General features: G+C 39.0%; 2 non-coding genes across 2 annotated transcripts; both read right to left on the bottom strand.

Moving 5' to 3' along the window:
- Positions 1-11417: 11417 nt before the first annotated feature.
- On the bottom strand, positions 11418-11521 carry LOC130954571 (small nucleolar RNA R71). The gene has a single exon (XR_009076356.1). It is a non-coding gene; the product is annotated as a small nucleolar RNA R71 (small nucleolar RNA).
- Positions 11522-18966: 7445 nt separating this feature from the next.
- On the bottom strand, positions 18967-19074 carry LOC130947883 (small nucleolar RNA R71). Its single transcript, XR_009072850.1, has one exon. It is a non-coding gene; the product is annotated as a small nucleolar RNA R71 (small nucleolar RNA).
- Positions 19075-21094: the final 2020 nt, after the last annotated feature.

Consider the following 21094-nt stretch of genomic DNA (forward strand, 5'->3'; position numbering starts at 1 on the left):
GAGTTCAAGTTGAATGTTGTCAAAGCCATGCAACATCCAGACACCCGAAATGACTGCATGAGTGTTGATATTATTGACTCTCTGGTAAGAGAGGTCAATATGACTGAAAGTCTCGAATCAAAGCTAGAGGACATCTTTAAAGATGTTCAGGCTGATCTGGAGGAATCAGAGAGAATAATAGAACCTCTGAAAATCCCTCAGGAAGAGGAGAAACCTCCTAAACCCGAGCTCAAACCATTACCACCATCCCTGAAATATGCATTTCTGGGAGAAGGTGATACCTTTCCTGTAATCATAAGCTCTACCTTAGAGCCACAGGAAGAGGAAGCACTAATTCAAGTGCTAAAGACACACAAGACAGCTCTTGGGTGGTCCATCAGTGATCTTAAGGGCATTAGCCCAGCCAGATGCATGCACAAGATCCTATTGGAGGGTGACGCTAAGCCAGTGGTCCAACCACAAAGGCGGCTGAATCCATCCATGAAGGAAGTGGTGCAGAAGGAGGTCACTAAATTACTAGAGGCTAGGATTATTTATCCTATTTCTGATAGCCCCTGGGTAAGCCCTGTCCAAGTCGTCCCTAAGAAGGGAGGCATGACAGTGGCTCATAATGAAAAAAATGAACTAGTTCCAACAAGAACAGTTACAGGGTGGCGTATGTGTATTGATTATAGAAGGCTCAATACAGCCACCAGAAAGGATCATTTTCCTTTACCATTCATAGACCAGATGCTAGAAAGACTAGCAGGTCATGAATACTACTGCTTCCTGGATGGATATTCAGGTTATAATCAAATTGCAGTAGATCCCCAAGATCAAGAAAAAACGGCATTCACATGTCCATCTGGAGTATTTCCATACAGAAGGATGCCATTTGGTCTATGGAATGCACCTGCAACCTTTCAAAGGTGCATGCTCTCTATTTTCTCTGATATGGTGGAAAAATTTCTGGAAGTCTTCATGGATGACTTTTCAGTATTTGGAGACTCATTCAGCTCCTGTCTTGACCATCTAGCACTTGTCCTAAAGAGGTGCCAAGAGACTAACCTAGTTTTAAACTGGGAAAAATGTCACTTTTTGGTGACTGAAGGAATTGTCCTTGGGCACAAAATCTCGAACAAGGGAATAGAGGTGGATCAAGCTAAGGTAGAGGTAATTGAAAAATTACCACCACTAGCCAATGTTAAGGCAATCAGAAGCTTTTTGGGGCATGCAGGATTCTATAGGAGGTTTATAAAGGATTTTTCAAAAATCGCCAAACCTCTAAGTAATCTGCTAGCTGCTGACACACCATTTATCTTTGATAAGGAGTGTCTGCAGGCGTTTGAGACTCTGAAAGCTAAGCTGGTCACAGCACCAGTCATCTCTGCACCAGACTGGACATTACCATTTGAATTAATGTGTGATGCCAGTGACCATGCCATTGGTGCAGTGTTGGGACAGAGACATGACAAGCTTCTGCACGTCATTTACTATGCTCGTCGTGTTTTAAATGACGCACAGAAGAATTACACAACCACAGAAAAAGAGCTGCTTGCAGTGGTTTACGCCATTGACAAGTTTAGATCCTATTTAGTAGGATCAAAAGTGATTGTGTATACTGATCATGCTGCTCTTAAATATCTACTCACAAAGCAAGATTCAAAACCCAGACTTATCAGATGGGTGTTGCTTCTGCAAGAGTTTGATATAGAAATAAGAGACAGAAAAGGGACAAAAAACCAAGTAGCAGATCACCTGTCCCGAATAGAACCAGTAGAAGGGTCGTCCCTCCCTCTTACTGAGATCTCTAAAACCTTTCTGGATGAGCAACTCTTTGCCATCCAGGAAGTGCCATGGTTTGCAGACATTGCAAACTACAAGGCAGTGAGGTTCATACCCAAAGAGTACAGTAGGTAACAATCAAAGAAATTGATCACAGATGCAAAGTACTATCTTTGGGATGAACCATATCTCTTCAAGAGATGTGCAGACGGAGTAATCCGTAGATGTGTGCCTAAAGAAGAAGCGCAGAGGATCCTATGGCACTGCGATGGATCATAGTATGGAGGACATTTAGGAAGTGAGCGAACAGCCACAAGAGTCCTCCAATGTGGGTTCTACTGGCCTACTCTCTATAAAGATTCTCGAGTGTTTATACTTAATTGTGACAGTTGCCAAAGATCTGGCAATCTGCCTCACAGTTATGCCATGCCTCAACAAGGGATCTTGGAGATTGAGTTGTTTGATGTATGGGGTATTGACTTCATAGGGCCTTTTCCACCATCATACTCAAACACTTACATTCTGGTGGCAGTGGATTATGTATCCAAATGGGTGGAAGCTATTGCTACACCCACTAATGACACTAAGACAGTGTTAAAATTCTTCCAGAAACACATCTTCAGCAGATTTGGCACCCCTAGAGTACTAATCAGTGATGGGGGCACTCATTTCTGCAATAAACAGCTCTACTCTGCTTTGGTTCGTTATGGAGTTAGCCACAGGGTGGCCACTCCATATCACCCACAGACAAATGGGCAGGCTGAAGTCTCAAATAGAAAACTCAAAAGAATCCTGGAACGGACTGTAATTAACCGTAGAAGGGATTGGGCAAGAAGCTTGGATGATGCTCTGTGGGCATACAGAACAGCATTCAAGACCCCTATAGGGACCTCTCCATACCAGCTTGTGTATGGAAAGGCATGTCACTTGCCAGTGGAACTGGAACATAAAGCCTACTGGGCAACCAGATTCCTGAACCTTGATGCCAAGTTAGCTGGAGAAAAAAGATTGCTCCAGTTAAATGAGCTAGAGGAATTTAGACTCAATGCTTTCGAGAATGCAAAAATATACAAAGAGAAAGCAAAAAGATGGCATGATAAGAAATTGTCATCCAGAGTCTTTGAGCCAGGGCAGAAAGTTCTGCTATTTAATTCTAGGCTCAAATTATTCCCCGGGAAACTAAAATCCTGGTGGAGAGGTCCATATGTGATTACAAGTGTATCACCATATGGATACGTAGAGCTTCAGGATAATAACTCTAACAAAAAGTTCATTGTTAATGGACAGAGAGTTAAACATTATCTTGAAAGTAATTTTGAGCAAGAATGCTCAAAACTGAGACTTGATTAGAGCTCAGTAATAGTCCAGCTAAGGACAATAAAGAAGCGCTTGCTGGCAGCCAACCCAGCCATTTACAAAATTTAATTTTATTTGTTTTTGTTAAATTTTTACAGGTATATGTCAAAGTGTTTTCAAAAGGTAGAATAGCAATTGCTTGAATTCACAGAGTTACAAGGGAAGTTAGAAGCTCACTGGCATAAAAAAGCTAATAAGAAACGTTTTGGGCGTTGAACGCCCAAAAGAAGCATCCACTGGGCGTTCAACGCCAGTAAGGATAGTCATCTGGGCGTTGAACGCCAGAAAGGAGCATCTTCTGGGCATTGAACGCCAGAAAGAAGCTCCTTCTGGGCGTTTAACGCCAGAATTACAGCATCCTGGGCGTTTCGAAAAACGCCCAGTGACAAAGGACTTCCTGGCGTTCAACGCCAGAAAGAAGCAACAGCTGGGTGTTGAACGCCTAGGAGAAGCAGCAATTGGGCGTTAAACGCCCAAAACATGCAGCATTTGGGCGTTTAACGCCAGGATAGTGGGGAGGAGGTAAAATTCGTTTTTCTTTACAAATTTTCTAAATTTTTATGTTTCAATTCATGATTTCTTGCATAAACGTGTTTCAAAATGTCATCCTTTAATTTCAAAAAAAAAATTTTCTAAAAACTCTAGTTTCTAAAATCCCTTTCTCAAAAATAAGATATCTTCATACATAAACATAAACCTTTTTCCAATCCAATCCAACTCTTTTTCCATTTTTCAAAACTTAATTATCTTTAAAATCTTTTTCAAATTAAAAAAATTCAGATTTATTTTTAAATATCATTCATATCTTTTAAAATTATATCTTTTTCTTATCATATTTATCTTTTATAAATCATATCTTTTATCTTATATCTTTTTCTTATTTTCGAAAACCCACCCCCTCCCTTTATATCCACTTCGGCGCCCCTCTCATCATTCCTCATTCCATACTTGCTCTCCTCCTATCCCTCTCCTTTCTTTTCTTTTGCTTGAGCACAAGCAAACCTCTAAGTTTGGTGTGTTTATCCGTAATCACTAAGATCATGGACCCTAAAGGAAAACAACCCACCCCAAGAGGCAAGAAAGAGAGTATTCCAAAACCACTTTGGAATCAAGGGAAGTTCTTGACTAAAGAACATTTAGACCATTACTACAAAATAATGGGTCTAAGATCAGTGATCCCGGAAGTCAAGTTCGATCTGAAAGAAGATGAATATCCGGAGATCCAAGAACAAATTCGAAACAGGAACTGGGAAATCCTAGCTAATTCTGAAACAAAAGTGGGAAGGAATATGGTTCAGGAGTTCTATGCTAATCTGTGGCAGACAGACAGGCAAAGAATGATTGGAGCTGCCCTCTATGACCATCGGACCTTAGTCAGAGGAAAGATTGTTCAAATCCATCTTGACAAAATTAGGGAGATCTTTAAGCTTCCTCAACTGAAAGATGACCCAGACTCCTTTAATAGGAGAATGATGAGGGTAAAGAAAGGCCTGGACAAGATTCTAGAGGATATATGCATCTCTGGAGGCAGGTGGACCACCAGCACCACTGGCATCCCAAATCAACTCAAGAGAGAAGATCTCAAACCAGTTGCCAGAGGCTGGCTGGACTTCATTGGGCGTTCTATATTGCCCACCAGCAACCGTTCTGAAGTTACTGTCAAAAGAGCAGTGATGATTCACTGCATCATGTTGGGAAGTGAAGTAGAAGTTCATCAACTAATCTCTTGTGAACTCTACAAAATAGCAAACAAGAACTCCAAAGATGCCAAGTTGGCCTATCCAAGCTTAATTTCTATGCTCTGCAAAGATGCTGGAGTGAGGATGGGGATAACTGAGTACATCTCAGTTGAGAGGCCAATTACTAAATTATCAATGGAAAGACAACAATTGCAAGATGATCCAATCAAGAGGAGAGCACAAGAATTCCTCCCAGAACTTCCTCAATTCGAATATTGGGAACATCTTGAGGCATCTGTTTCCAAGTTGCAAGAAGCTATGAACCAAATAAAGGAAGAACAGAACAATCAAAGTAGCATGCTTTGCAAATTGCTTAGGGAACAAGAAGAGCAAGGGCGTGACTTAAGGGAGCTGAAGCACCAGAAATTAATCCTTGAAGGACCAAGCACCCCACAAATCAGAGGAACATCCACTTCCCAAAATACAGGTTGTTGAGTTCTAATTTTAGCTTTAACTCTATGATAGTGTTATTATAGGAATTTACCTTAGAAGTTATACAGTAGTAGTAGTAGTAATTAGCATATCTATTCTGGTTTTATTTCCAATTAAGTTATAATTTATTTTTCTCATCATCATCAGACATGAATAAAATAGTAGATTTTTAGAATAAAGAAGTAATTTATATTTTTCGAGTTCTTAATAATAAAAATTATAATTAATTATATGTAGTGGCAATACTTTTTGTTCTCTGAATGAATGCTTGAACAGTGCATATTTTATCCTGAATTTTACGAATGTTGGCTCCTGAAAGAATGAGGATCACGAAAAATATTATTGATGATCTGAAAAATCATGAATTTGATTCTTGAAGCAAAAAAAAAAACAGTGAAAAAAAAATTTACAAGAAATCATTGGATCAAGAAAAAGAAAAAGACAATAGCCCTTAAAACCAAAAGGCAAGGGAGAAAAGGATCCAAGGCTTTGAGCATCAGTGGATAGGAGGGCCCAAGGAAGTAATTCCAGGCCTAAGCGACTAAATCAAGCTGTCCCTAACCATGTGCTTGTGGCATGTAGGTCCAAGTGAAAAGCTTGAAACTGAGTGGTTAAAGTCGTGATCCAAAGCAAAAAGAGTGTGCTTAAGAGCTCTGGACACCTCTAACTGGGGACTTTAGCAAAGCTGAGTCACAATCTGAAAAGGTTCACCCAGTCATGTGTCTGTGGCATTTATGTATCCGGTGGTAATACTGAAAAACAAAGTGCTTAGGGCCACGACCAAGACTCATAAAGTAATTGTGTTCAAGAATCAACATACTACACTAGGAGAATCAATAATACTATCTGAATTCTGAGTTCCTATGGATGCCAATCATTCTGAATTTCAAAGGATAAAGGGAGATGCCAAAACTGTTCAGAAACAAAAAGCTACTAGCCCCACTCATCTAAATTAGAATCTGAGCTTCACTTGAAACTCGGAGATTTTATTACTCTTTAAATTCTTTTTATCCTATTTTTTTCATCTAGTTGCTTGGGGACAAGCAACAATTTTAAGTTTGCTGTTGTGATGAGCGGATATTTTATACGCTTTTTGGTGGTAATTTCATGTAGATTTTAGCATGTTTTAATTAGTTTTTAGTAGAATATTATTAGTTTTTAGGCAAAAATCATATTTCTGGACTTTACTATGAGTTTGTGTGTTTTTTTGTGATTTCAGGTATTTTCTGGCTGAAATTGAGGGAGCTGAGCAAAAATCTGAGTTAGGCTGAGAAAGGACTGCTGATGCTGTTGGATCCTGACCTCCCTGCACTCGGAATGAATTTTTTGGAGCTACAGGAGTCCAAATGACGCGCTCTCAATTTGGTTAGAAAGTAGACATCCAGGGCTTTCCAGCAATATATAATAGTTCATACTTTGCGCAAAGATAGATGACGTAAACTGGCGTTCAACGCCAGTTCCATGTTGCAGTCTGGCGTCCAGCGCCAGAAACAGGTTACACGTTGGAGTTCAACGCCCAAAACACGTTACAACCTGGCGTTCAACTCCAGAAACAGTCCAAGCACGTGAGAGGCTTAAGTCTCAGCCCCAGCACACACCAAGTGGGCTCCAGAAGTGGATTTCTGCACCAATTATCTTAGTTTACTCATATTCTGTAAACCTAGGTTACTAGTTTACTATTTAAACAACTTTTAGAGACTTATTTTGTACCTTATGACATTTTAGATCTGAATTATACACTCTTTGATGGCATGAGTCTCTAAACTCCATTGTTGGGGGTAAGGAGCTCTACAGCGTCTCGATGAATTAATGCAATTACTTATATTTTTCCATTCACATATGCGTGTTCCTATCTAAGATGTTCATTCGCGCTTAATTAGGGAGAAGGTGATGATCCGTGACACTCATCACCTTCCTCACTCCATGAACGTGTGTCTGACAACCACCTCCGTTCTACATCAGATTGAATGAGTATCTCTCAGATTCCTTAATCAGAATCTTCGTGGTATAAGCTAGATTGATGGCGGCATTCATGAGAATCCGGAAAGTCTAAACCTTGTCTGTGGTATTCCTAGTAGGATTCCGGAATTGAATGACTGTGACGAGCTTCAAACTCCTGAAGGCTGGGTGTTAGTGACAGACGCAAAAGAATCATTGGATTCTATTCCAACCTGATTGAGAACCGACAAATGATTAGCCGTGCTGTGACAGAGCATTTGGACCATTTTCACTGAGAGGATGGGAAGTAGCCATTGACAACGGTGACACCCTACATAGAGCTTGCCATGGAAGGAACTTTGCAATTATGTTATTGAGTTGAATATTACATTGCAGGGATTCAGAGGACAAAGCATCTCCAAAACCCCAATATATTCTCCATTACTGCATTACAAGTAATTAATTCACGCTCCTTTATTTTTCTAATAATTCAAACTGATAATTTTAATTGAAATCCTGACTAAGAATAATAAAATAAACATAGCTTGCTTCAAACCAATAATCTCCGTGGGATCGACCCTTACTCACGTAAGGTATTACTTGGACGACCCAGTGCACTTGCTGGTTAGTTGTGCGGATTGCAAAAGTGTGATTGCAATTTCGTGCTCCAACGTTCAACTCCAAAAGAAGCCTTTGCACGTGTAAAGCTCAAGCTCAGCCCAAGCACACACCAAGTGGGCCCCGGAAGTGGATTTCTACATCAATTACTTACTTCTGTAAACCCTAGTAGCTAGTCTAGTATAAATAGAACATTTTACTATTGTATTCAGTGTCTTTTGACCACATATCTGGTCCTTCTCCTTATTTTCGAATTCATATCACATTTTGGGGGCTGGCCATTCGGCCATGCCTGGACCTTCATCACTTATGTATTTTCAACGGTGGAGTTTCTACACACCATAGATTAAGGGTGTGGAGCTCTACTGTACCTCGAGTTTTAATGCAATTACTACTATTTTCTATTCAATTCAGTTTATTCCTATTCTAAGATATTTGTTGCACTTCACCATGATGAATGTGATGATCTGTGACACTCATCATCATTCTCACCTATGAACACGTGACTGACAACCACTTCCGTTCTACCTTAGACCGGGCGCATATCTCTTGGATTCCTTTATCAGAATCTTCGTGGTATATGCTAGATTGATGGCGGCATTCATGAGAATCTGGAAATTCTAAACCTTGTATGTGGTATTCCGAGTAGGATTCAGGGATTGAATGACTGTGACGAGCTTCAAACTCGCGATTGTTGGGCGTGATGACAAACGCAAAAGAATCAAGGGATTCTATTCCAACATGATCGAGAACCGACAGATGATTAGCCATGTCGTGACAGAGCATTTGGACCTTTTTCACTGAGAGGATGGGATGTAACCATTGACAACAGTGATGCCTTACATACAGCTTGCCATGGAAAGGAGTAAAAAGGATTGGATGAAGGCAGTAAGAAAGCAGAGATTCAAAAGGAGCATAGCATCTTCATACGCCTATCTGAAATTCCCACTAATGATTTACATAAGTATTTCTATCTTTATTTTCTGCTTTATTTATTATTCGAAAACTCCATAACATTTACTATCCCCCTGACTGAGATTTACAAGATGACTATAGCTTGCTTCATACCAACAATCTCTGTGGGATCGACCCTTACTCACGTAAGGTATTACTTGGACGACTCAGTGCACTTGCTGGTTAGTTGTGCGGAGTTGTGACTAAGTGTGATTCACATTTGAGAGCGCTACCAAGTTCATTGGTGCCATTGTTATTGATCACAATTTTGTGCACCAAGTTTTTGGTGCCGTTGCCGGGGATTGTTCGAGTATGGACAACTGATGGTTCATCTTGTTGCTCAGATTAGGTAATTTTCTTTTTCGTTTTATTTTCAAAAATTTTTCAAAAAATAATTTATCCCTATTTTCGAAAAAATTTTAATAAAAATAAATTATTCTATGGCTTCAAAACTTTTAAGAATGGATTCTAGAGTTTCATGAAGCATGTTGAATCCAAGCTGGCTGTAAAGCCATATCCAATTTCTTTTGAACTGAGGCTTCCTCTTCACATGCTTGAACTATGTATGCTAAAGCTTGGCTAGCTGTTAAGCCATGTCCAATTCCTGGATCGGAGCTTTAAGCTAAACATTGAAAGATTCCTGGAATTCTACTTAAAAATTTTGAATTTCTTATTTTCTTTTTCCTATATGTTTCTCGAAAAATACAAAGTAAAATCTAAAAAATATATATATATATAAAATCGAAAAAAATCAAAAATATTTTGTGTTTCTTGTTTGAGTACTGTGTCATGTTTTAAGTTTGGTGTCAATTGCATATTCATATTGTTCTTGCAATTTTCGAAAATTCATGCATTCATAGTGTTCTTCATGATCTTCAAGTTGTTCTAGGTAAGTCTTCTTGTTTGATCTTGATGTTTTCTTGCTTTGTGTCTTTTATTGTTTTTCATGTGCATCTTTGCATTCATATTGTCTAAGCATTAAAGATTTCTATGTTTGGTGTCTTGCATGTTGTCTTTGCATCAAAAAATTTTCAAAAATATGTTCCGGATGTTCATCATGATCTTCAAAGTGTTCTTGGTGTTCATCTTGACATTCATAGTGTTCTTGCATGCATCATGTGTTTTGATTCATAATTTTCATGTTGTGAGTCATTTTTGTTGTTTTTATCTCTCATCATTAAAAATTTTAAAATAAAAAATATCTTTTCCTTTTTTCTCTCAAAATTTCGAAAATTTGGGTTGACTTAGTCAAAAATTTTTAAAATTAGTTGTTTCTTGTAAGTCAAGTCAAATTTTCAAATTTTAAAAATCTTATCTTTTTAAAACCTTTTCAAAAATTAAATCTTTTTCATTTTTCTTATTAATTTTCGAAAATTCTTTAAAATATTTTTCAAAAATATTTTTCTTAATTTTATTTTTATTTTTGAAACTTAACTAATAATTAATATGATTGATTCAAAAATTTGAAGTTTGTTACTTTCTTGTTAAGAAAGGTTCAATCTTTAAATTCTAGAATCTTATCTTTTGGTTTCTTGTTAGTCAAGTAATCAATTTTAATTTTAAAAAAAAATTTCTTTTTAATCATATCTTTTATATCATATCTTTTTCAAAAATTTGATTTTAAAATATCTTTTCTAACCTCTTACCTTCTTATCTTTTCAAATTTGATTTTTAAATCTTTTTCAACTAACTAATTAACTTTTTGTTTGTTTCTTATCTTTTTCAAAACCACCTAACAACTTTTCTCTCTCTAATTTTCAAAAATACCTCCCTCTTTTTCAAAAATTCTTTTTAATTAATTAATTGTTTTAAATTTTAATTTTAATTTTATTTCTTAACTTAATTTTCGAAAATCATTGACTCCTTTTCAAAATTATTTTCGAAAACTTCTCTCTCATCTTATTCTATTTATTCATTCATTTACTAACACTTTTCTTCATCTCAAATCACTGCCCCTATCCTCACCCTTGTGTTTGGATTCTCCTTTCTTTATTCCCTTTCTTCTTCTACTAACAATAAGGAACCTCTTTACTGTAACATAGAGGATTCCTCTTCTTTTTCTGTTCTCTTCTCCTTCATATGAGAAGGAACAAGGAAAAAGGCATTCTTGTTGAAGCTGATCCAGAACCTGAAAGGACTCTGAAGAGGAAACTAAGAGAAGCTAAATTACAACAATCCAGAGACAACCTTGCTGAAATTTTCGAACAAGAAAAGGAGATGGCAGCCGAACCCAACAACAATACTGCAAGAAGGATGCTTGGTGATTATACTGCACCTACGTCCAAGTTTGATGGAAGAAGCATCTCAATTCCTGCCATTGGAGCAAACAATTTTGAGCTGAAACCTCAATTAGTTGCTCTGATGCAACAGAACTGCAAGTTTCATGGACTTCCATCAGAAGATCTCTACCAGTTCTTAACTGAGTTCTTGCAGATCTGTGAGACTGTTAAGACTAATGGAGTAGATCCTGAAGTCTATAGGCTCATGCTTTTCCCTTTTGCTGTAAGAGACAGAGCTAGAGCATGGTTAGACTCTCAACCTAAAGATAGCCTGGACTCCTGGGATAAGCTGGTCACGGCCTTCTTGGCTAAGTTCTTTCCTTCTCAAAAGCTGAGCAAGCTTAGAGTGGATATTCAGACCTTCAAACAAAAAGATGGTGAATCCCTCTATGAAGCTTGGGAAAGATACAAGCAGATGACCAAAAGATGTCCTTCTGACATGTTTTCAGAATGGACCATGATAGATATATTCTATTATGGTCTATCTGTGTTCTCTAAGATGTCACTGGACCATTCTACAGGTGGATCCATTCACCTAAAGAAAACGCCTGCAGAAGCTCAAGAACTTATTGACATGGTTGCAAATAACCAGTTCATGTTCACTTCTGAGAGGAATTTCGTGAATAATGGGATGCCTCAAAGGAATGGAGTTCTTGAAATTGATGCTCTGAATGCCATATTGGCTCAGAACAAAATGTTGACTCAGCAAGTTAACATGATTTCTCAAAGTCTGAATGGATGGCAAAATGCTTCCAACAGTACTAAAGAGGCATCTTCTGAAGAAGAAGCTTATGATCCTGAGAACCCTGCACTGGCAGAGGTAAATTACATGGGTGAACCTTATGGAAACACCTATAATTCATCATGGAGAAATCATCCAAATTTCTCATGAAAGGATCAATAAAAGCCTCAACAAGGCTTTAATAATGGTGGGAGAAATAGGCTCAGCAATATCAAGCCTTATCCATCATCTTCTCAGCAACAGATAGAGAATTCTGAACAGAGCACCTCTAACTTAGCAAACCTAGTCTCTGATCTGTCTAAGGCCACTTTAAGTTTCATGAGTGAAACAAGGTCCTCCATTAGAAATCTGGAGGCACAAGTGGGCCAGCTGAGTAAGAAAATCACTAAAACTCCTCCTAGTACTCTCCTAAGCAATACTGAAGAGAATCCAAAAAGAGAGTGCAAGGCCATTAATATAATCAATATGGCCAAACCTAGAGAGGAAGGAGAAGACGTGAATCCCAATGAGGAAGACCTCATGGGACGTCTCTTAAGTAAGAAGGAGATTCCTATTGAGGACCCAAGGGAATCTGAGGCTCATATAGAGACCATAGAGATCCCATTAAACCTCCTTCTGCCATTCATGAGCTCTGAAGACTATTCTTCCTCTGAAGAGGATGAAGATGTAACTGGAGAGCAAGTTGCTCAATATTTAGGAGCTATCATAAAGCTGAATGCCAAGTTATTTGGTAATGAGACTTGGGAAGGTGAACCTCCCTTGCTCATCAGTGAACTAGATACATGGGTTCAACAAACTTTACCTTAAAAGAGACAAGATCCTAGCAAATTCGTAATACCCTGCACCATAGGCACCATGATCTTTGAAAAAGCTTTGTGTGACCTGGGATCAGGCATAAATCTTATGCCGCTCTCTGTAATGGAGAAGCTGGGGATTATTGAGGTACAGCCTGCCATATTTTCATTGCAAATGGCAGACAAGTCGTAAGACAAGCTTATGGATTGGTAGAGGACGTGTTGGTAAAGGTTGAAGGCCTTTACATCCCTGCTGATTTCATAATCTTAGACACTAGGAAGGAGGAGGATGAATGCATCATCCTTGGAAGACCTTTCCTAGCCACAGCAGGAGCTGTAATAGATGATAAAAGAGGAGAATTAGTCCTTCAATTGAATGGGGACTACCTTGTGTTTAAGGCTCAAGGGTCTTCTTCTTTAACAATGGAGAGGAAGCATGAGAAGCTTCTCTCAATACAGAGTCAAACAAAGCCCCCACAATCAAACTCTAAGTTTGGTGTTGAGAGGCTACAGTCAAATTCTAAGTTTGGTGTTGAATCCCCACATCCAAACTCTAAGTTTGGTGTTGGGACTATACAACATTGACCTAATCACCTGTGAGGCTCCATAAGAGCCCACTGTCAAGCTATTGACATTAAAGAAGCGCTTATTGGGAGGCAACCCAATTTTTATTTATCTAATTTTATTTTATTTTTATTATTCTTTTATGTTTTATTAGGTTCATGATCATGTGAAGTCACGAAAAAAATACTAAAATTAAAAATAGAATCAAAAATAGCAGAAGAAAAATCACACCCTGGAGGAAGGACTTACTGGCGTTCAACACCAAAACAGAGCATGGATCTGGCGCTGAACGCCAGAAACATGCAGCAATCTGGCGTTTAAACACTAGGATTGCACACTTAGGAAAGCTGGCGTTCAACGCCAGAAACATGCTGCAGATGGGCGTTGAACGCCCAGAACAAGCTTAGAGCTGGCGTTCAACGCCAGAAACAAGCACCAATCTGGCATTAAATGCCAGGATTGCATGCAGAGGGCATTTTACACGCCTCATTGGTGCAGGGATGAAAATCCTTGACACCTCAGGATCTGTGGACCCCACAGGATCCCCACCTACCTCAACTCTCCTTCTCTCTTCTTCACCAATCACCTCAATCTCTCTTCCCCATCACCTCTTCACCACTCACATCCATCCATCTCTTCCCTACCCAATCCCTCCCATATGGCCGAAACATACACATCTCTCCCTCTCCTCCATATTTTCTTCTCCTTCCATTTTTTCTTCTTTGCTCAAGGGCGAGCAACATTCTAAGTTTGGTGTGGTAAAAGCATAGCTTTTTTGTTTTTCCATAACCATTGATGGCACCTAAGGCCAGAGAAACCTCAAAAAAAAAAAGAGAAAAGGGAAGACAAAAAATTTTTCCACCTCCAAGTCATGGAAGATGGAGAGATTTATCTCAAGGGTCCAAAGCTCAGTAGAAGAGCATTTGACTACACATCAAGAGAGCATGAGGAATTCTCTCATCAAGAAATCCCTGAGATACCTCAGGGGATATATTTTCCTCCACACAACTATTGGGAACAACTAAGGATAAGAGCACCAAAATCACTAGGGTTCAAGCAATGATGATTGGATTTTTTGACGGTTTAGAATTTCACAAATGAAATCTCATTGAAGTATAGTCTCTAAACCAACAATAATCCTTTCAGGCAAAAATTTGTTTGTCACAAGTACAAACCCCTAAAATCTATAAACCGAAGTATTTAAACCTCAGATAGTTCTCCCTAGGATTTACAATAAAGTGTCTTGTTATTGGTTTTGAGTTATTTTTGGGGTTTTGGTAAGAAACATGGAAGTTAAATGCTAAAAAGTAAACTAATGGCAAAAAAGGTCTTGGCAAGGGTTGGTGGTCAAGAATCTCTATCCTAATTACTAACCACAATATGAGAATTGGCAAGGATTAATCTCACTAAGTCATCCTCTAACTAGTAGTAAAGGAAAGTCAAATGAGCTATATCAATCCTAGTCCATAAGTCCTAACTCTCCACTAATTCAATTAGTGAGAAGTAGAGTCAATGGATCCCAATCATCAATTACTTGGACATTAGTAACTCAAGAGTTCCTAAGTTACCTTTCCAAGCCAAGAACATAAAATTCTACTCTAAAATCCAACCAAGCATTTCATCAAACACTTGGAATGCATAAAAGGAAAGCATAGTAAATCAACAACAAGAATAAAATCTAACAACAATCAAATGTAAAGAATTAACAACAACAATTAAAGGAAACAAGTTCTACATGAATTACCTCTTATTGAATTGAAAGAAAAAGGAAGAAACAAAAGTAGATCTACAACAAAACACAAGAACAACATAAAAGAGATTACACCAAAAGAATAGAAGAAGATGAATGTAGCAACAAAGAATTGAGAGATAGAAGTGGAAGAAAGCAAAGATTAAAATCTAGATCTAAGAATTAAACCTAATCCTAATCCTAATCCTAGAGAGAAGTGAGAGCTTCTCTCTCTAGAAACTACTTCTAAAACTAAACTATGACTAATGGTAACTAACTTCCAAAGTATGAGAGTATGTTCATTCCCCCTTCAATCCTTGGCTTAAATAGCATCAGAAATGAGTTGGATTGGGCCCACAAGGCTTCTAAAATCGCTGGCCACAGGTTGCATTAAGTGGGTCATGTGCCACCATCGGCGCGTCCGTGTACTGTGCATGTGCGCGCCCCTATGTGCAATGCAACTGATGAGCGGATAATTTGTACCCTTTTTGGCATTGTTTTTAGTATGTTTTTAGTATCTTTTAGTTAGTTTTTATTATATTTTTATTAGTTTTTAGTTAAAATTCACTTTTCTGGACTTTACTATGAGTTTGTGTGTTTTTCTGTGATTTCAGGTATTTTCTGGCTGAAATTGAGGGATCTGAGCAAAAATCTGATCCAGAGACTCAAAAGGACTGCAGATGCTGTTGGATTCTGACCTCCCTGCACTCGAAGTGGATTTTCTGGAGCTACAGAAGCTCAATTGGCGCGCTCTCAACGGCGTTGGAAAGTAGACATCCTGGGCTTTCCAGCAATATATGATAGTCCATACTTTGCCCAAGATTTGATGGCCCAAACCGGCGTTCAAAGTCACCTACAGAAATTCCAGCGTTAAACGCCGGAACTGGCACCTAAATGGGAGTTAAACGCCCAAACTGGCACCAAAGCTGGCGTTTAACTCAAAGAGGAGTCTCTACACGAAAATGCTTCATTTGCTCAGCCCAAGCACACACCAAGTGGGCCCGGAAGTGGATTTTTATGTCATTTACTCATCTTTGTACACCCTAGGCTACTAGTTTTCTATAAGTAGGACCTTTTGCTATTGTAATTTTATCTTTTGATCATGCGTTGATGATTAAACCCTCTTTGGGGGAGGCTGGCCATTCGGCCATGCCTAGACCTTGTTCTTATGTATTTTCAACGGTGGAGTTTCTACACACCATAGATTAAAGTGTGGAGCTCTGCTGTACCTCGAGTATTAATGCAATTACTATTGTTCTTCTATTCAATTCCGCTTGTTCTTTGTCCAAGATATCACTTGTTCTTCAACTTGATGAATGTGATGATCCATGACACTCATCATCATTCTCACTTATGAACAAGGTGACTGACAACCACTTTTGTTCTACAAGCAACCAAGGCTCTAGTGAATATCTCTTAGATTCCTAATACACGATGCATGGTTGATCGCCTGACAACCGAGTGCTCGCCTGACAAACGAGCCAGCCATTCCGTGAGATCAGAGTCTTCGTGGTATAGGCAAGAACTGATGGCGGCATTCAAGAGAATCCGGAAGGTCTAACCTTGTCTGTGGTATTCTGAGTAGGATTCAATGATTGAATGACTGTGACGTGCTTCAAACTCCTAGCAGGCGGGGCGTTAGTGACAGACGCAAAAGAATCAATGGATTCTATTCTGGCCTGACCGAGAACCGACAGCTGATTAGCCATATGCTGTGACAGAGCATAGGAACATTTTCACTGAGAGGATGGGAGGTAGCCACTGACAACGGTGAAACCCTACATAAGCTTGCCATGGAAAGGAGTAAGAAGGATTGGATGAAGACAGTAGGAAAGCAGAGAGACGGAAGGGAAGGCATCTTCATACGCTTATCTGAAGTTCCTACCAATGAATTACATAAGTACCTCTATCTTTATCTTTATGCTTTATTCGTACATCACTATACCCATTTGAGTCTGCCTGACTGAGATTTACAAGGTGACCATAGCTTGCTTCATACCAACAATCTCCGTGGGATCGACCCTTACTCGCGTAAGGTATTACTTGGACGACCCAGTGCACTTGCTGGTTAGTTGTGCGAAGTTGTAGTGATCACAATTTCGCGCACCAAGTTTTTGGCGCCGTTGCCGGGGATTGTTTTGTGTATGGACAACTGACGGTTCATCTTGTTGCTTGAGAGAGAGAGTGTTTTGATGATCTCTTGAAGTCTGGCTGGCTATAAAGCCATGTCTAATCTTATTGGACCGAGGTTTCAACCTATCATCACAAGAGCTTGTTGATTTCTATCAATCTTGCTATTGGAGCAATGATCTGCTAAGGCTTGGCTGGCCATTGGCCATGTCTAGTGTTTTGGACCGAAGCTTTCTTTGAAAGCTTGGCTGGCTGTGAAGCCATGTCTAATTCCTGGACCGGAGTCTTAGACTAACATTGCAATGATTCCTGGAATCCAAATTGAGAATTTTGAAACTTTTATTTTCTTTTCATATAATTTTCGAAAAAGCACAAAAAAAAATTACAAAATCATAAAAACCAAAAATATTTTATGTTTCTTGTTTGAGTCTAGTGTCTAATTTTAAGTTTGGTGTCTTGCATGTATTGTTTATTTGATCTTGGTTCTATTTTCAAGTCAATAGTACAGGGAACTGAAGATTCAGAACATGCAGCAGAGGAATTACACAGAAAAAGCTGGGCGTTCAAAACGCCCAGTGAAGAAGGACAGACTGGCATTTAAACGCCAGCCAGGGTACCTGGTTGGGCGTTTAACGCCCAAAAAGGTAGCATTTTGGGCGTTAAACGCCAGAATGGATACCATTCTGGGCGTTTAACGCCAGGATGGCACAAGGGGGAGGATTTTGTTTTCAAATCAATTTTTTTTTCAAGTTTTCAAAGTTTTTCAAAATCAAATCTTTTTCAAATCATATCTTTTCAATCAAATGTTTTCAAAATCAATTTCTTTCCTTTTTCAAAGATACTTGCTAACAATTAATGATTTGATTGAACATTTCAAGTATGTTGCCTTTTCTGTTGAGAAAGGTTTAATGTTTGAATCATATCTTTTCTTGATAGCCAAGTTATTAATTTTTAAAATCAAATCTTTTTAAAATTGTTTTCAAATCATATCTTCTCAATCACATTTTTTTTAACCAATCATATCTTCTTAACCTCATCTTTTTCAAAATAGTTTTCAATCAAATCTTTTTGACTTCTAATTTCAAAATCCTTTTCAAAAATCACTTGATTCTTCTTCCACTTTGAGTTTTCGAAAATTATCAATCAATTTTTCAAAATGATTTTAAAAACTTTTTAATTGATTTTCGAAAATTCTCTTCCCCTCTTCCCACATCCTTTTATTTATGGAGTACCACTCCTTCTCAATGCACAATTCGAACTCTATATGATCAAGTTCGAATTCTTCTACCTTCTTTCTTCTATTTTTCTGTTCTTCTGACACCTCAAGGAATCTCTATACTGTGACATAGAGGATTCCACATTTTCTTGTTCTCTTCTCTTTCATATGAGCAGGAGCAGAGACAAAGGCATTCTTGTTGAAGCTGACCCTGAACCTGAGAGGACCTTGAAGCGAAAGCTAAGAGAAGCTAAGGCACAATTCTCTATAGAGGACCTAACCGAATTCTTCAAAGAAGAAGAAGACATCGCAGCCGAAAACAACAACAATGCAAACAATGCAAGGAAGGTGCTGGGTGACTTTACTGCACCTACTCCCGACTTTTATGGGAGAAGCATCTCTATCCCTGTCATTGGAGCAAACAACTTTGAGCTTAAGCCTCAATTAGTTTCTCTAATGCAACAGAATTGCAAGTTTCATGGACTTCCATTGGAAGATCCTCATCAGTTTTTAGCTGAATTCTTGCAAATCTGTGACACTGTCAAGACTAATGGGGTAGACCCTGAGGTCTACAGACTTATGCTATTCCCTTTTGCTGTAAGAGACAGAGCTAGGACATGGTTGGACTCACAACCTAAAGAAAGCCTGGACTCATGGGAAAAGCTAGTCAATGCCTTCTTGGCAAAGTTCTTTCCACCTCAAAAATTGAGTAAGCTTAGAGTGGAAGTCCAAACCTTCAGACAAAAGGATGGAGAATCCCTCTATGAAGCTTGGGAAAGATACAAACAATTGATCAGAAAATGTCCTTCTGACATGCTTTCTGAATGGAGCATCATAGGTATTTTCTATGATGGTCTCTCTGAACTATCCAAGATGTCTTTGGATAGCTGATGAGCGGATAATTTGTATATTTTTTGGCATTGTTTTTATCATTTTTTTGATATGATATAGTTAGTTTTTAGTATATTTTTATTAGTTTTTAATTAAAATTCATTTTTCTGGACTTTACTATGAGTTTGTGTGTTTTTCTGTGATTTCAGGTATTTTCTGGCTGAAATTGAGGGACCTGAGCAAAAATCTGATCCAGAGACCAAAAAGGACTGCAGATGCTGTTGGATTCTGACCTCCCTGCATTCGAAGCGGATTTTCTGGAGCTACAGAAGCCCAATTGGCGCGCTCTCAACGGCGTTGGAAAGTAGACATCCTGGGCTTTCCAGCAATATATAATAGTCCATACTTTGCCCAAGATTTGATGGCCCAAACCGGCGTTCAAAGTCACCTCAAGAAATTCCAGCGTTAAACGCCGGAACTGGCACCTAATAGGGAGTTAAACGCCCAAACTGGCACTAAAGCTGGCGTTTAACTCCAAGGGGAGTCTCTACACGAAATTGCTTCATTGCTCAGCCCAAGCACACACCAAGTGGGCCCGGAAGAGGATTTTTATGTCATTTACTCATTTCTGTACACCCTAGGCTACTAGTTTTCTATAAGTAGGACCTTTGACTATTGTAAAAAAATCTTTTTGATCACTTTTAGATCTCTAGATCATCTTTGGACATTTTAGTTCTTAGATCATTGGGAGGCTGGCCATTCGGCCATGCCTAGACCTTATGCTTATGTATTTTCAACGGTGGAGTTTCTACACACCATAGATTAAGGTGTGGAGCTCTGCTGTACCTCGAGTATTAATGCAATTACTATTGTTCTTCCATTCAATTCCACTTGTTCTTTTACCAAGATATCACTTGTTCTTCAACATGATGAAGGTGATGATTGACGCCCATCACCATTCTCACTCATGAACAAGGTGACTGACAACCATTCTTGTTCTACACGCATTTGAGGCTTAGTGAATATCTCTTGGATTTCTGATTGCACGATGCATGGTTGATCGCCTGACAACCGAGTGCTCGCCTGACAAACGAGCCAGCCATTCCGTGAGATCAGAGTCTTCGTGGTATAGGCAAGAACTGATGGCAGCATTCAAGAGAATCCGGAAGGTCTAACCTTGTCTGTGGTATTCTGAGTAGGATTCAATGATTGAATGACTGTGACGTGCTTCAAACCTGTAACCTACTGGGCGTTAGTGACAGACGCAAAAGAGTTATTCTATTCCGGTAGGGGAGGGAACCAAACCGGTGATTGCAGCACTGTGACAGAGTGTGTGCATTAGCTTTCACTGCGCGGATGGGAGGTAGCTGCTGACAACAGTGAAACCCTACACGAGCTTGCCATGGAAAGGAGTAAGAAGGGTTGGATGAAGACAGTAGGAAAGCAGAGAGACGGAAGGGAAGGCATCTTCATGCGCTTATCTGAAGTTCCTACCAATGAATTACATAAGTATCACTATCTTTATCTTTTATGTTATTTTCGTTCATCACCATATATATCTGAGTTTGCCTGACTAAGATTTACAAGATGACCATAGCTTGCTTCAATACTAACAATCTCCGTGGGATCGACCCTTACTCACGTAAGGTTTATTACTTGGACGACCCAGTGCACTTGCTGGTTAGTTGTGCAAAGTTGTGTAATGCCATGGTATTGAGCGCACCAAGTTTTTTGGAGCCATTACCAGGGATTATGAGAGTTGTGAAAAGTATAGTTCACAATTTCGCGCACCAAGTTTTTGGCGCTGTTGCCGGGGATTGTTCTAGTTTTGAGCAAGCCTTTGGTAACATCAGTGCCAAGATCCGGCAACAACATCAATTTTTTGGTGTTATTGCCCGGATTGTTCAGGCTGGACAACTGACGGTTCATCTTGTTGCTTAGATTAGGTATTTTTTTCGAAATTCTTGAAGATGAATTCTAGAGTTTCATGATGATTTGTTGAAATCTG

This window comes from Arachis stenosperma, chromosome 1 (assembly GCF_014773155.1).
Source record: "Arachis stenosperma cultivar V10309 chromosome 1, arast.V10309.gnm1.PFL2, whole genome shotgun sequence".
In the NCBI taxonomy this organism is placed as follows: domain Eukaryota; kingdom Viridiplantae; phylum Streptophyta; class Magnoliopsida; order Fabales; family Fabaceae; genus Arachis; species Arachis stenosperma.